Source organism: Balaenoptera borealis (assembly GCF_965194805.1).
Source record: "Balaenoptera borealis genome assembly, chromosome: X".
Classification (NCBI taxonomy): Eukaryota; Metazoa; Chordata; class Mammalia; order Artiodactyla; family Balaenopteridae; genus Balaenoptera; species Balaenoptera borealis.
This window is the reverse complement of record NC_138881.1, coordinates 83,704,209-83,718,033: the sequence shown is the minus strand read 5'-3', so window position 1 is coordinate 83,718,033 and position 13,825 is coordinate 83,704,209. Positions and strand designations below refer to the sequence as shown.

Here is a 13,825-nt window from a genome sequence, read left to right as displayed (position 1 = left end):
GAAACTAATATATGGAGAATCCATTTCCTTGTCTTTTCTACATTCTAAAAGCCACCTGCATTCCTTGACTTCTTGTGCTGTCCTCCATCTTCAAAGCCAGCAATGTCAAATCTTTCTCTGACCCTTCTTCCATTATCACGTCTCTTTCCTTTATTTTTAAATAAATTTATTTATTTTTGGCTGCATTGGGTCTTCGTTGCTGCGCGCGGGCTTCCTCTAGTTGCGGCGAGCAGGGGTTACTCTTCGTTGTGGTGCGCAGGCTTATCACTGTGGTGGCTTCTCTTGTTGCGGAGCACGGGCTCTAGGCGCACAGGCTTCAGTAGGTGTGGCGAGTGGGCTTCAGTAGTTGTGGCTTGAGGACTTTAGGGCGCAGCCTCAGTAGTTGTGGTGCACGGGCTTAGTTGCTCCACAGCATGTGGGATCTCCCCCGACCAGGGCTCGGGCCCATGTCCGCTGCATTGGCAGGCAGATTCTTAACCACTGCACCACTAGGGAAGTCCCTATCATGTATCTTTCCGACCTTAGCTGGGAAAGGTTCTCTGAGTTTAAAAATTCACATGTTTAGATTGGATAATCCAGAATAACCTCCCCATATCAACATACTTAATCGTTTTCACATCTGCAAAGTCTCGTTTGACATGGACGTTAATTTATTCACAGGTTTCAGGGATTGGAACATGGACATCTTTGGGGGATGGGGGCATCATTCTGCCTACTACAGGAGGCTTAAGTTCTATGCCTAGTTCATCAGCTCTCTAGAGATGGTACTTTGGGAAAATGTTATCAAATCTCTAGATCATAGATTTCTTTATCTGTGTAATGATCATAATACCTTGCTATGTCACAGGGTTGCTCTCAGCATTAAATGAGTGAAAGCATGTGAAAACACTTATAAACTGCAAAGATTACATAAATATAAGGGATTGTTATTTCAGGAAGAATGGAAGGGCAACAATAACAGTAATTTAACTAATGGATAATGAAGGAGATATGGGTATCCTACCTGTCCTGCACATCAAGCCTTATCAAGCTATTTATGGGCATGCTTAGGGGTATCCCTGTGAACTTACAGAGTCCTCTCATATTCTCTTTTCTGAACACTTTCATTTATCTCATTAATTCAGGTTGCCATACAGCCACTGGAGGGTGGCGTCTTATCATGACCTAGTTGCTGCTTGCCACAGTGCCCTCCGTGTCCATCCCACATTCTTTTGCTGCTCCTGAAGCTGTATACTCTAGAGGTGTCAAAGAGATGCAATAATTTCTTCAAATGCTCATTGAGCTGAGGCCACAGTATGTCCATATAGGATATCCTTTTCCTCCATTTTGTATCATATTTGGTCACCTGACCACAATGGCTGGGCCATTAAAGATTGGAGACAATAATGACTTAGACTTCATTCAAAGTTACTTTCACTCTGTGTTTTTACCAAACCAGCAAACAGGATTGGAAGGAATATACACCAGAAGCACAAGAAAATCAGTGGTGAATGCATCCTATGCAGAAATAGAGATCTGCAATGTTAGAGGAGTCAAATACCATGAACTTGCTGCCTGTTAGATGATTTTAGCTGGGAGAGGGCCCACGTCAGCACTCAAGGGTCTAACCATTACTATTCATTAAATTCTCACTATACCACAGTTAAATACTTCTGTGTCCTATTACTTACTGACTCCTTATGGCTACCTGCAGCCTGACCATGACATTCCACATCATGTGCCTCACAAGTCCTTTGTAAATACAGGTCTTTCTGCTTGTGCCTGCAATGCCTCTATTCAAAAAGCTCAGAAGTCTTTGGGAATAGATCAGGGGACAGACACTGGGCCAGCCTCCCCACGCCTTCTCCTCCATCACATCTTTGCCAACCAAGTGACCACTTACAAGACTCTCCCTGCCATTTCCTCACCTCCTCCTCATCTCGCTCTTTCCACACCTCCTCTCTTCCTTCTCCTAGGCCTCTTCTCCCCAAGTGACAAAACCCATTTAAATGGACCCTGTGGATTATTCCTATCAGCTAATTAGATGCACTCGGGTGTATATGAATGGCAGTTAGGCTCAACTGGGACCACTGCTAAAATTATATTTGTTGTGATACATAACCAATAACAGGTAGAGTTATGATCACATAACAGATACAGATCATGATTCAAATAAAAGACAAATGTCTTAAAGCCAAGAAGCTTGTGTTTCTTTATAGAACCACATCCATTGTAACTTTGGGCAGAACTAATTAACTGAGCTCCTGAGACATGGAAAAATCTGTTCCTGTCACTGGGCAGACAATAGCTAATCAGTTTGACTGAAAGTTGAGGTCAGAATGGTTTAGAAAGGATACTGCAGCCACACATGGAGAAAAAGCTCTATAAAAGAAACATCCACATCCACAATGACAATTTCATGGTCTGTGGGAAGAATCTGGAGTATGTGCACATATATTAATACCTTCCCCACCCACTATGAGATCTGGGATATACTTAGAGTTTGCACACCCTTCTGATCTGATAGATCAGAATGATGGATTCAGACCAGAGACTATCACCAAACAAGTACACAAGGAAAAGAAAAAGGTAGACATCTGAGTTCCACTCCCTGAACCACCCACATGGCTGAGCCGAACATTTAATTCTTACACTTCCTATTGAAGTGTTGTCCAAACAGCTCCTGCCAAGGGGCTCCAGGGTCTGTAGAAGCCAATGAATCAGCTCTGGCACTGGAGGTGAGCAAATTGTTTCATACACACTGGGGAGTGGTAGAAAATTGCTTGCCATCATAATGCAGCAATCAGGGGTCAAGGGACTTCATATCTGAGTTACAACAAGGGATGTGCTATGGAGGAAGCTTGGTTCGTGCCCAAGTTTGTACTTTAATGCTGAGGTCATTTCACTTGGGAAGAATACAAAAATCCCAAACATTTTGTTTCGTGCAATTTTGTGTCCCAGCAACGCGTTTCCACTGATTCCATTCAGTCACTTTGAAGGCTTTGCCTGCACTGCAGTGATTAATTAACATTGTATTTTGCTTATAGCAAAAATTGAAAAAATTGGGAGCAGGGCACAGCGTGGTAACTCCTCTGGTGTAAGAAATAACATACAGAGGTGCTCATCTTAACTCAGTAGAAGAACCAGGTGTCAGTCAAACTGTAGAGGTGGAAATAACTGGTCAATTCAGTCCAACAACTGGTCAGTGACTACTCGATAGCAAGTACGTAAAGCCTTGCTTCTTTCTAATAAGTTGTGTTATTATAGGTGTTTGAAGGGCAACCTGCCTCCTCAAGATAAATTTCTAATTTTTTTCTAATATATAGTGCTTCTAATATACTCTGTATATTCTTGATAGTTCTTGATAGTCTATGCTTTATAAACTCTTCACAAAAAATATGTGTTTTTTTTCCATAAACTCCTAGATGACAGAAATAGGGTATTCCTTTACTCTGTGATTTCCTCCACTATTTCTACTATTGTTTAAAATGTGATATAAGCTGGAAAAGACTGGAATACTTTTGAAGTCACAGATGACTTTCTGACCCTTTCAAAACGTATGAAAGTTCTCAATAACTGAAACAAACATGTGAATCAAAATATCAGAAATGTAACCTATAGCACATGTCCCAAATGTCACCTTCCCATACAGGATTCGTAGGTTGCAATCTCTTAGTAACAATTGAAAAAAATATATATATATATAAAATATATATTAAAAAAATATATATATATGGCAAATAAACCAACATGCTCCTGATTCAAAACTCTCATCTTAAAAAATGAGGGGAGGTGGTGGCCAGAGCAGTACACAATAAAACATTATTTATTAGCTGTTTTATCTTGTAAGAAAAAAAGAAAAATGACAGCAAAGAAATGTCTAAGAAAACTGTTCAAGGCAAGTAAACAATACCTGAATGAAGTCAGAACGTTTGCGTTGGTAGTGCTGCTTCAGCAACAAGTTAGAGAGATGAATGCTTTTTCCAGAATATGAGTAGCCCTCAGTTTAACCATATATAGTCTTCTGATGTCATGTAATAAATAATAGAATATGTACTGTTAGACAAGATGAAAGAGCATGGACGGTACATCAGGGTTTATGCAAGAAAAACTGGTGTGAGAATAGGCAACTCGTGTAAAACCAGAGAGCGAAAAAATGCTTCATGCTTAGAAACATAATTTGAAAGTCACAGAAACCAAAAGTGTTATCCCTGGGAATGGAGATACCATTGATAATCAATTGTATTGGTTTGACACTTCCCAGGACTCAGAAAAGGAACCATTAGTATATAAAAGTTAGAGAAAAAATGTCTGACTGACTTGCCACAACCTCATCTTCAGTTCTGTCATTAACACTGAATGTAGATTTATGAAGACAGAGAAATTAGACTTAGCAAAGCTACAGTGAATGGATTTGTAGGGAAGCCCTGTACTGGATGACTAAGGTAGAGTTAAGAGGGGGTTGGCTCTATATTTCCTAAAGGAAACTAGAAGTTAGCCAGGTGGAATTTTCTAGAAGTTACCTTCATTTTGTGACAAAGAATTGTTCTCTGTTTTAAACGCATTTAATATTTTTGAACGAGTGGCAGTGTTAGAAATTGAACAGACTATTCCCCAAAGGTTTTTAAAAGGAGAATGATAGTTCTCTGCCATACTCCAACAACAAATACATTTTAGTCATTCAATAGAGACCCTGCAATGCTCATGAAATTGCAAGGGAAAACAACAATCCTGCCAAGAACGAACATAAAGGTGAAATGCCAAGCCTCTCTGCAATTCTTTTTTTTTTTTCCCCAAGTGCTAGAAGTGTTGGCAGATGTGTACGTAGGGTCCCAATAATAAGCAAATGAACACGTTTAGCCTCTGGGCCAGATGAGCTGTATAGACGAGTCATGTCAGATTGTGTCATGTCTAGGGGAAGCCACATAAGATGTCAGTACAAACTAGGCTGGTATCCACCAAATATGAGATTCACCAGCTTCTAGGAAATGCATTCCCATCCAATTAAGTGACTTTCTAAAAGGAAAAAGAATAAGATAATTCTCCTTCAGTGAGCTATTGCTTTTGGAAAATGTATTTCATGGAAAGCAAAATTATCAAGTTAGAAAAGATTTATAGAGATAATTTAGACAAGGTTGTTTAGACCCAGGGAAGGGAAGTGATTTCCTCTAGGAAGCTGCATAGAAAAGCCAAGAACTACCTGACCAGTGCTGGATCTACATTTGCTGTTAACAAAATGTTCCAACCAGCTTTCCTGAATACCCTTCCAGATTTTCCTCCACTGGAGACTTCCTAATTCTTATTCAAAATACAAAATACTCCCTGACATTTTCACTTGGGGCATTTCATGAGGAAAGCAGAGTGGATATTGTAGGTAATAGTGATAAATACAAAAGAGGCTAAGGTCAGATCAGAGGTGATTCAAATTTACCTATGACTTAAACCCAAATTGAAGCCATGTGGACCAATATGTTCTTACAATTTGAGCATAGGACTGTGATTACCCCCCTTCTGTCTTGAATAAAGCATATTTTGCTCAGTAGAAATATTCCCCTTTAATAGCCCACATGATGAATTAACAGAGTGCTAAATTAAAGGAATTTCATCTGTAACACTACTAGTTATTTCTTCATCATGGAATACGGGTATTCATCACCTGTAGCCTTATTTTAAGCTATGTATTCCATTCTGCTTTCATACTCAAATGCTACTGCACTAAAGGTTGGAAGAGAAACAGCTTTTCTATGGCAAGAAAGACCCTTTCTTGCCATAGAAAGAGTACCTCATTCTGCCACTCACTAGCCATACAACTTTGGACCAGATAACTTCTCTGAGTTTTAGTTTTTTCGTGTATAAAACACAGTTCACAGAAAGAGTTAAGATCAGTATGCAAAAGTGCTTGACATGTAGTAGGTGTTGAATATATATACAATAGTTGAATATGAGTGTTTGGGCAAGCATTATCTTCTGTTACCAACCTGGAATTGGTTCATGGAGAATGAAATAGAATTAAAATAGAAAATGTTCTTTTTCAGGCTCATAAGCAACTTTTAAACAATGGAGGAGCATAGCAGTAAAAACATGAAGAAAATAAGGTAAACTTGTCTTGTTCCATAGGCCTGGGTTTACCCCTAGATAATTCCTTCTTGCTGTATAAGATTATATGTGAATTAAGTCTCCTAAGCTGGAACAGCCCTGGGTGCTGCATAAATAGCATGAGTATTAGTGGATATTAAAGGCACACATACATACACATAAGTGCAACACACATATACACACACACATAGGGGCTTGCCATAATAACCTAGCCTAATGCTATATTTGGTTTAAACTATGAAGAGTTTCTTGTTTGTGCCTTTTGATTCTCAACTTACACCCTCTATATCAGAGGCTATCCTGTTTCTCAGTCAGTAATTGTTGGCTTCAAAGAACAGGAAGGTATTCAGGCAGCTTAAATAGAATGGAATTTAATAAAAGACTGCAACAAACAATCTCATGGAAATCCCAGGGCATCCAACAAAGCCCAGTCAGGAACCTAGGAACTGGAAATTTACCTGTTAAATCAGAAACCATTGTTCACACTGTCTCAAAAAGCCTCTCTAATCTCTGCCCTTCTGCCTCCTCTCTCTCTCTCAGCTCGTTTCCTCTGCTTTCATATGGCACAATTTAGCTAAAGCAGCCATTCAGGTCTATTATCTGCTCATTTTCTAAGTGACTGAAACAATCATTAACATATGTTGTACCTCAAATATTTTATATGAAAAATATTTTATTGAAGTATAATTGAAAAAAATGTATAATTACAATAATATATTAGTTTCAGGTGTACAACATAGTGATTTGATATTTTTATACATTACAAAATGACCATTGCAAAAGTCTAGTTACCATCTGTCACCATAAAAAGTTACTGACGTATTATTGACCATATTCCCTATGCTGTATATTACATCCCCATGAATTATTTATTTTATTATTGGAAGTTTGTATCTCAAGCTCCTTCACCTACTTCACTCATCCTCCTACCACCCTCCCTTCTGGCAAACACCTATTTCTTCTCCATATCTATGACTCTGTTTCTGTTTTATGTTTGTTCATTTGTTTTGTTTTTTATTTATCTATTTTATTTTTTAATTGAAGTATAGTTGCTGTACAATATTATATGAGTTACAGGTGTACAATATAGTGATTCACAATTTTTAAAGGTTATACTCCATTTATAGTAAATATAGATATTGGCTGTATTCCTTGTGTTGTACAGTATATCCTTGTAGCTTATTTATTTTTGCTGAAAAGACAGCTGAGAGTTCCCTTGTACATAACTAGTTGCTTTTCTCTTTCTGCTTTTAAGATTCTCTCTTTAATTTTTGCCATTTTAATTATGTGTCTTGATGTGAACCTCTTTGGGCTCGTCTAGTTTGGAGCTCTGTGTTTGAACACAGATGAACTGGATGTCTCTTTCCTTTCCCAGGTTAGGGAATTTTTTAGCTATTATCTCTTCAAATAAGTTCTCTGCCCCTACCTCTCTCTCTTGCCTTCTGATATCACTATAATGCGAATGTTAGTACACTTGATGTTGTCCCAGAAGTCTCTTACACTGTCTTCACTTTTTAAAATCCTTTTTTCTGTTCAGCTTGGGTGATTTCCACTACTGTGTCTTTCAGTTTGCTGATCTGTTCCTCTGTATCATCTAACCCAGGGGTCCCCAACCCCCAGGCCACAGACCAGTACTGGTCCACGGCCTGTTAGGAACCCAGCCACACAGCAGAAGCTGAGCGGCGGGTGAGCGAGTGAAGCTTCATCTGCCACTCCCCATCGCTCCCCATTGCTCGCATTACCGCCTGAACCATCACCCCTATGTCCCTGGAAAAATTGTGTTCCACAAAACTGGTCCCTGGTGCCAAAAATGTTGGGGACCGCTGATCTAACCTACTGTTGATCTCTTCTAGTATACTTTTTTACTTCAGTTATTGTATTGTTCAGCTTTACTTGGTTCTTCTTTATATTTCCAAACTCTTTGTTAAACTTCTCACTGTGTTCATCCATTCTTCTCCCAAATTCATTGAGCATCTTTATGATCATTACCTTGAACTCTTTATCAGGTAGATTGTTATTCTCCATTTTGCTTAGTTCTTCTTCTGGGGTTTTGACTTATTCCTTCTTCTGGGGTTTTGTCTTATTCCTTCTTTTGGAACATATTCCTCTGTCTTCTCATTTTGCCTAATTCTCTGTGTTTATTTTAAAATATTAAGTAGGTCAGTTACATTTCCTGATTTTGGAGAAACAGCCTTATGTAGGAGACACTCTATGGGGCCCAACAGCATATCACCCCCTGGTCACCTGAGTTATATGCTCTAGCGGTTCCCTTTTGTGGGCTGCACGGGCCCTTCTGTTGCAGCAGGGCTGACTACTATGGATGCACTGGTAGGCATGGCTGGCCCCTGGCCCAGCTGGCTGCTAGGCCCTTCTTTATGTGATGGCTACCAACCTGCTGGTGGGGGGCTGGGTCCCAGCATGGCTGGCTGCAGGGGTTGGGGTGTCCTGGGGCTGGTGCTGGCCTGCTGGTGGGCAGAGCCAGGTCCCAGGGTGGCTTCTCATCCCAGGAGGTCCCAGGCTGGCTGCCCGGCCCAGAGGGTCCCAGGGCTGGTGCCAGCCTGCTGGTGGATGAGTAGGCCTTGGACACTAATAGGCTAAAATGATACTCCAAAATGGTGTTTGCCAGCACTAGTGTCCTTGTAATAGAACAAGCTCCCAAAAAATGGCTTCCACCAGCATCTATGTCCTCAAGGAGAGTCCTAATTTCCTCCTGCCTCTCCAGGAGGCTCTCCAAGATCAGCAAGTGGGTCTGACCAGGCTCCTTTCAAGTTACTGCCTCTGTGCTGGGTCTTGGAATGTGTGAGATTTTGTGTGTGCACTTTAAGAGCAGAGTCTCTGTTTCCTATAGCCCTCCACCTCTCGCGTACATAAGCGTCACTGGTCTTCAAAGCTACATGTTCTGCAAGCTCATCTTCCCAGTGCACGTCCCCTGGGCTTGGAAGATTGATGTGTGGCTCAGATCCCTCACTCCTCGGGGAGAACCTCTGCAATTGTGATTATCCTCCCATTTGTGGGTTGCCTCCTCCTGGGATGTGAGTCTTGACTATTCCCCATCTCTGCCCCTCCTACCCATCTTGCTGTGGTTCCTTCTTTTTATCTTTCATTTTATCTTTTCTGCTAGTCTTCTCATAAATAATTGTTCTGTAAATAGTTGTAATTTTGGTGTGCCCTTGGGAGGAGTCGTGCTCAGAGTCTTCCTACTCCACCACCTTGGCCATACCTTCCAAATATATTTTTTTTTTTTTTTGATAACAGGATGATAAGTGGATAGCTTCTCCCTTCTAGGGCCCAGTACATGGATTCCACAATTTTTTTCTACCCTCCAGCCTTTTTCTTAAGTATGGTTTGACTTTTGTACTTTTGCACTATCTTGCTTACGCAAGCCACATCCATAATTTCCAGTTTGGATTCCTTTAAAGTGGAATGAGAACTAAAAAAGACCTATGAGAGGAAGTGATCTGATATCTGTGATTTGCTTCAAAATAATTGTAGCGAAGGAGTGGGTGGGTATAGCTAAAACAAGATTGGACATGTATGGATAATTGTTGAAGCTGGGTGATGAGAATATCCTGTTTAATTATACTAGACTCTCTAATTTTAGATATGTTTGAAATTATCCATAAAATAAAGTAAAAAACAAAATATGTGAAGCAATATGAATGTAGAATCTTCTTAATTATTATAATTTCCCCCATCTTTTACTTTTTTCTTACCCGCGCCTAATTTGACAGATTTTTTTAGCACCCTGCATTTACTGAGACTTACAAAGGCATTCAGCCTAGATTTCATTGAAGCAACAACTCACTTTGCATTCATATTTCATCAGTTTACATAATATTTAATTAAATCACATAATTGCATTATTATGTACAACTGGCATAAATAGATTTGGAACAAACTCAACTAATTTTCAGTAAGCACACAACTCAAACTGTTGAAGCAGAAGTATCTGGGCAAACTAGACTCTTCTAGTCACATTACTTCTAACCACACTACTACCTATAAGCACTTAGTGTACCATGTTTATTGGTCCTGGGTCTCACTGTCAATTAATCCAGCAAGATGATTAAGCAGAAGTTCACTAAGAGAGAATCTACTGTATTTTGTTGTTGTTGTTGTTATGTATGTGTTCTCCTACATTTTTCAAACTTTAATTCTGACTTCAGTTAATCTTCTTTCATGATCTCAAACTGAAGACAGTTGAAGATTTTATGTTTGCCTCAAATGATCTTCTAGTGTGTAATGGAGCCAGTGGGACTAATTTTTTCAGTTACTTATATTTGGCAAGGATGAGGAGGAAGGGTGTTTCATTTCTATATTCTTATTATTGTATTTTTCTGCTTTCTCACAACTCTCTGATTCGCTTGCTTAAAAAGAAATAGAAGTTAGGTTGTTTTATGGACATTGGCTTTGGCAAGAAGCCTGATTATACTTGCTAAGCCTCCTAGTAGCAATATTGAGGAATTAGTTAAAATTCTGAGATGAGAGTACAGACCCAGAGGGACAAAGAATGAGTGTGCTAGTAGTCCCCAGCTCTAAGTTTCTGCAGTCATTTGTTGAAATACCTTGAGGAAGTAAGTCAGTTTTTATTTCTCTATGCAGGGTGGCAAAAGGTGATATGACGTACCAATCTTTTTATAATGATAAAACTGTAGGGACCAAAATTCCCTCTTTCTCCTCCTCCCTCCATGATACCTCAAAGCTGCTTCCAGAATGAACTAGTCATACTGCCCCTTGAGTTTCTTTTATCAAACTCACAGCCGTGGATGTTGGAAGGGACTGCTTCCCCTTCGCTTAACCACTTTAGTATGACTAACTCATGAACACACAGGAGCAAGGCAATTTGCTCCGCCATTTTTCATCTCGGGTATGAAGCAACAGCATGCATTCTGAGTCACGCAGAGTCCACTCTAAAGAATGTGTGCTGTGAGCTCAGAGGGGCTAATAATCAAATTAGGCTGCTAACAAATGGCAATTTATAATGCTGAAACTAATGAGAGGTCAAAGAACAAAACTCTGCAAGGAGTTTTAATTATCCTGTCCTTTGTGACTCCACAAGAACATTTTTAAAGGAACACTGTCACCAGTATTCAACTGGTACTTTAAGTTCCATTAAGATTTACATAAGCTGGGCTTCCCTGGTGGCACAGTGGTTGAGAATCTGCCTGCCAATGCAGGGGACACGGGTTCGAGCCCTGGTCTGGGAAGATCCCACATGCCGCGGATCAACTAGGCCCGTGAGCCACAATTACTGAGCCTGCGCGTCTGGAGCCTGAGCTCCGCAACAAGAGAGGCCGCGACAGTGAGAGGCCCGCGCACCGCGATGAAGAGTGGCCCCCGCTTGCCGCAACTAGAGAAAGCCCCCGCACAGAAATGAAGACCCAGCACAGCTATAAGTAAGTAAATAAATAAATAAATTAAAAAAAAAAAAAAAAGATTTACATAAGCTATTACATAAATGGGAAATACACACTTTCTTTCCAAGTAGAGTAAGGATCTAAATCCTTCTCTTCAGGGATGGAAAACAAGCACTGTCTTGCTTTGATGTTCAATTTATTGAATCCTTTCCTTCCCATAGCACTGATGGAGAAACATGAAGCCCCTCTTCAAGGGAATCTCTAGATTGGATAGCATATAGAAAGAAAAGAACTGTAACAACCAAAACAACTACAACAGTTTTTCTGTCCTTGTTTCCTGTGCCATTTCATTTTCACTTTTTTTTTTTTCTAGTTTGTTTTTTATTGACTCTGTGATGCTCAGGCCTTGACCACGAACTTTGGCAGTGGGTACAGCTGTTTCTTCTGCTGCTGCTTCTTGGTATTCAACTTCTCCTCATGCTTGTTGAACATACAGCATGTGTTTCCTTGGGCTGCAGATCCAGAGGCTTGTACTTCTTGCCCTTGTAGAATTTCCTGAGGTTCTCTTTCTGAGTCTGATTAACAACAGTGAGAACTCGGGCAATGGATTTACAAACATCTAGGATCTTGGAGAGCTTGGATGCCACACTGATTGTCACTTTGGTGATTTCCAGCTAAGACAGCTCCACCTTCAAGTCATCCAGCTGTTTCAGCAGCTCCATCTTTTTGCCAGGAAGATCTCAAGCTTTAATCTTGGCCATGACTGCACAAGCTGTGCCACTGCCTGCTCTTGAGGTAAAGAGTTTTTTTCACTTCTTATTTTCACTTTCCTCTGTCACATATATATCCACACGCACCACCACAACCACCACACCCAGCATTTCTGCAGGTCAAAGTGCCCTTCCTCTCTCAGAGCCTAGCTTCTTTCTAGGAGGTGTTTGAGATGGGTTTGTATATTTATCTGTTTGTTTGGAGAAGAGTGGCATAATTGATGAACTGACGAAAGTGACAATATCAACTGAACGTGGAACCTCTCAGGCAAAAATAAAACCAAAAAGCTGCTACCCTTAAAAGCTAGAGAAAAGTGGAGATGTTAGCAGCAACATACTGTGAACACGGCTGGTCTGGAAAGGCTTTTGCTACCAAGAGGGTTAATTGTCCAAAGGTAATGTCTACCCATCAAGCCAATTTAAGGTCAAAGAATGCATCTTGGCAAGGAGTTTTCTTTTATCAATAACTGCGTCAATAAAACAGCAAATGGAACACAAAAAAATCGAGCATATCCATATCATCAGGGCAGCAAGACAAGTAGCCCAGAGCACTGGAGGGTCTGGGTGTTGAACTAGTTGCCCTTATTACTGAAAAAAATGTTAAAGTATAAAAGCAATTCCAACAAGGAAATTGGGAACAATGCAAATAACAAAACTTTCTTCCTGAAAAGGAAGAAAAAATCTGCAAATTCTTCCGCTAAACTTGTCATCACCACACCCTGCCATGTGACATTTACATTGTTCTTTTAAATAGGTAGCCCATTGTTTTATGAGACAATGTAGCTTAAGGGCTAAGAGTGTGGGCTCTAGAGTCAAACTAAATCCAGTTCCATCACTTCTTAGCCACATAGTCTTGGGCAGGTTACTTATTTCTTTCTAAGCCTCAGTATCCTCATGTGTAAAACTGGGATAATAGCAAGGCAGCAAGAGTCCAGGCTTTGGAGTCAAACTGCCTGGTTCCCAGTTCTCTACTCCACCACTTACTGGCAGTGTGACCTTGAGCAAATTGCATAACTTCTCTGTGGCTCAGTTTCCCCTTCAATAAAATGGGCCCGATTGATTGTCAGGACCTCACAGGATCATTTTGAAAATTATGTGTATTATAGAACACATGTAAAGCACCTAGTAAGTGCTCCACAGATGTAAGTCATTAGTACCTACCTCAGAAGGTTGTAGTAAGGATGAAATGAGACAATGAATGAAAAGCTTTTAAGCCTGGTATAGTCAGTGCTCAATAAATGCTAGCTTTTGTTAACGTGCTTGTCTTTTGACTCTCCAACTGGCTTTTAAGCTTCTAGAGGATGAGTCTTAAATTTTTTTCTTCATACTATAATATCTAGCACTCTGTTATATGCAAATAAAAGTAACTCAACTATAGCCAAAGGAAAGAAAGGAACAAATCCTCATGCAGAAAAAGTAGAAATTCAAATATCAGAACCGTGGACTCACATGCCATGAAAAGATTGGGTTTATTAAAAATTAACGGTACAGGTCAAACAACATGTCTGATTTTTGGCAAATTATAAATATTATCAAGAGCAAACAATTTGGCATTTGATTTCTTACTTGTGTAGGGGAGTATAAATATTTTTCCCTCTACCCTTCTAGGTTCTTGGCTGAGAC

The 13,825-nt window shown here is 40.0% G+C and overlaps 1 long non-coding RNA gene and 1 pseudogene across 2 annotated transcripts in view; one reads left to right on the top strand and one right to left on the bottom strand.

The window, feature by feature from the left end:
- LOC309620829 overlaps positions 1–13,825 on the top strand; it is a 443,526-nt gene that overhangs the window by 299,788 nt on the left and 129,913 nt on the right. The gene's annotated exons all lie outside the window — the stretch shown is intronic.
- Positions 11,515–12,193, bottom strand: LOC309621229 (large ribosomal subunit protein uL29 pseudogene; annotated as a pseudogene). The gene has a single exon. The product of its transcript is annotated as a large ribosomal subunit protein uL29 pseudogene (transcript).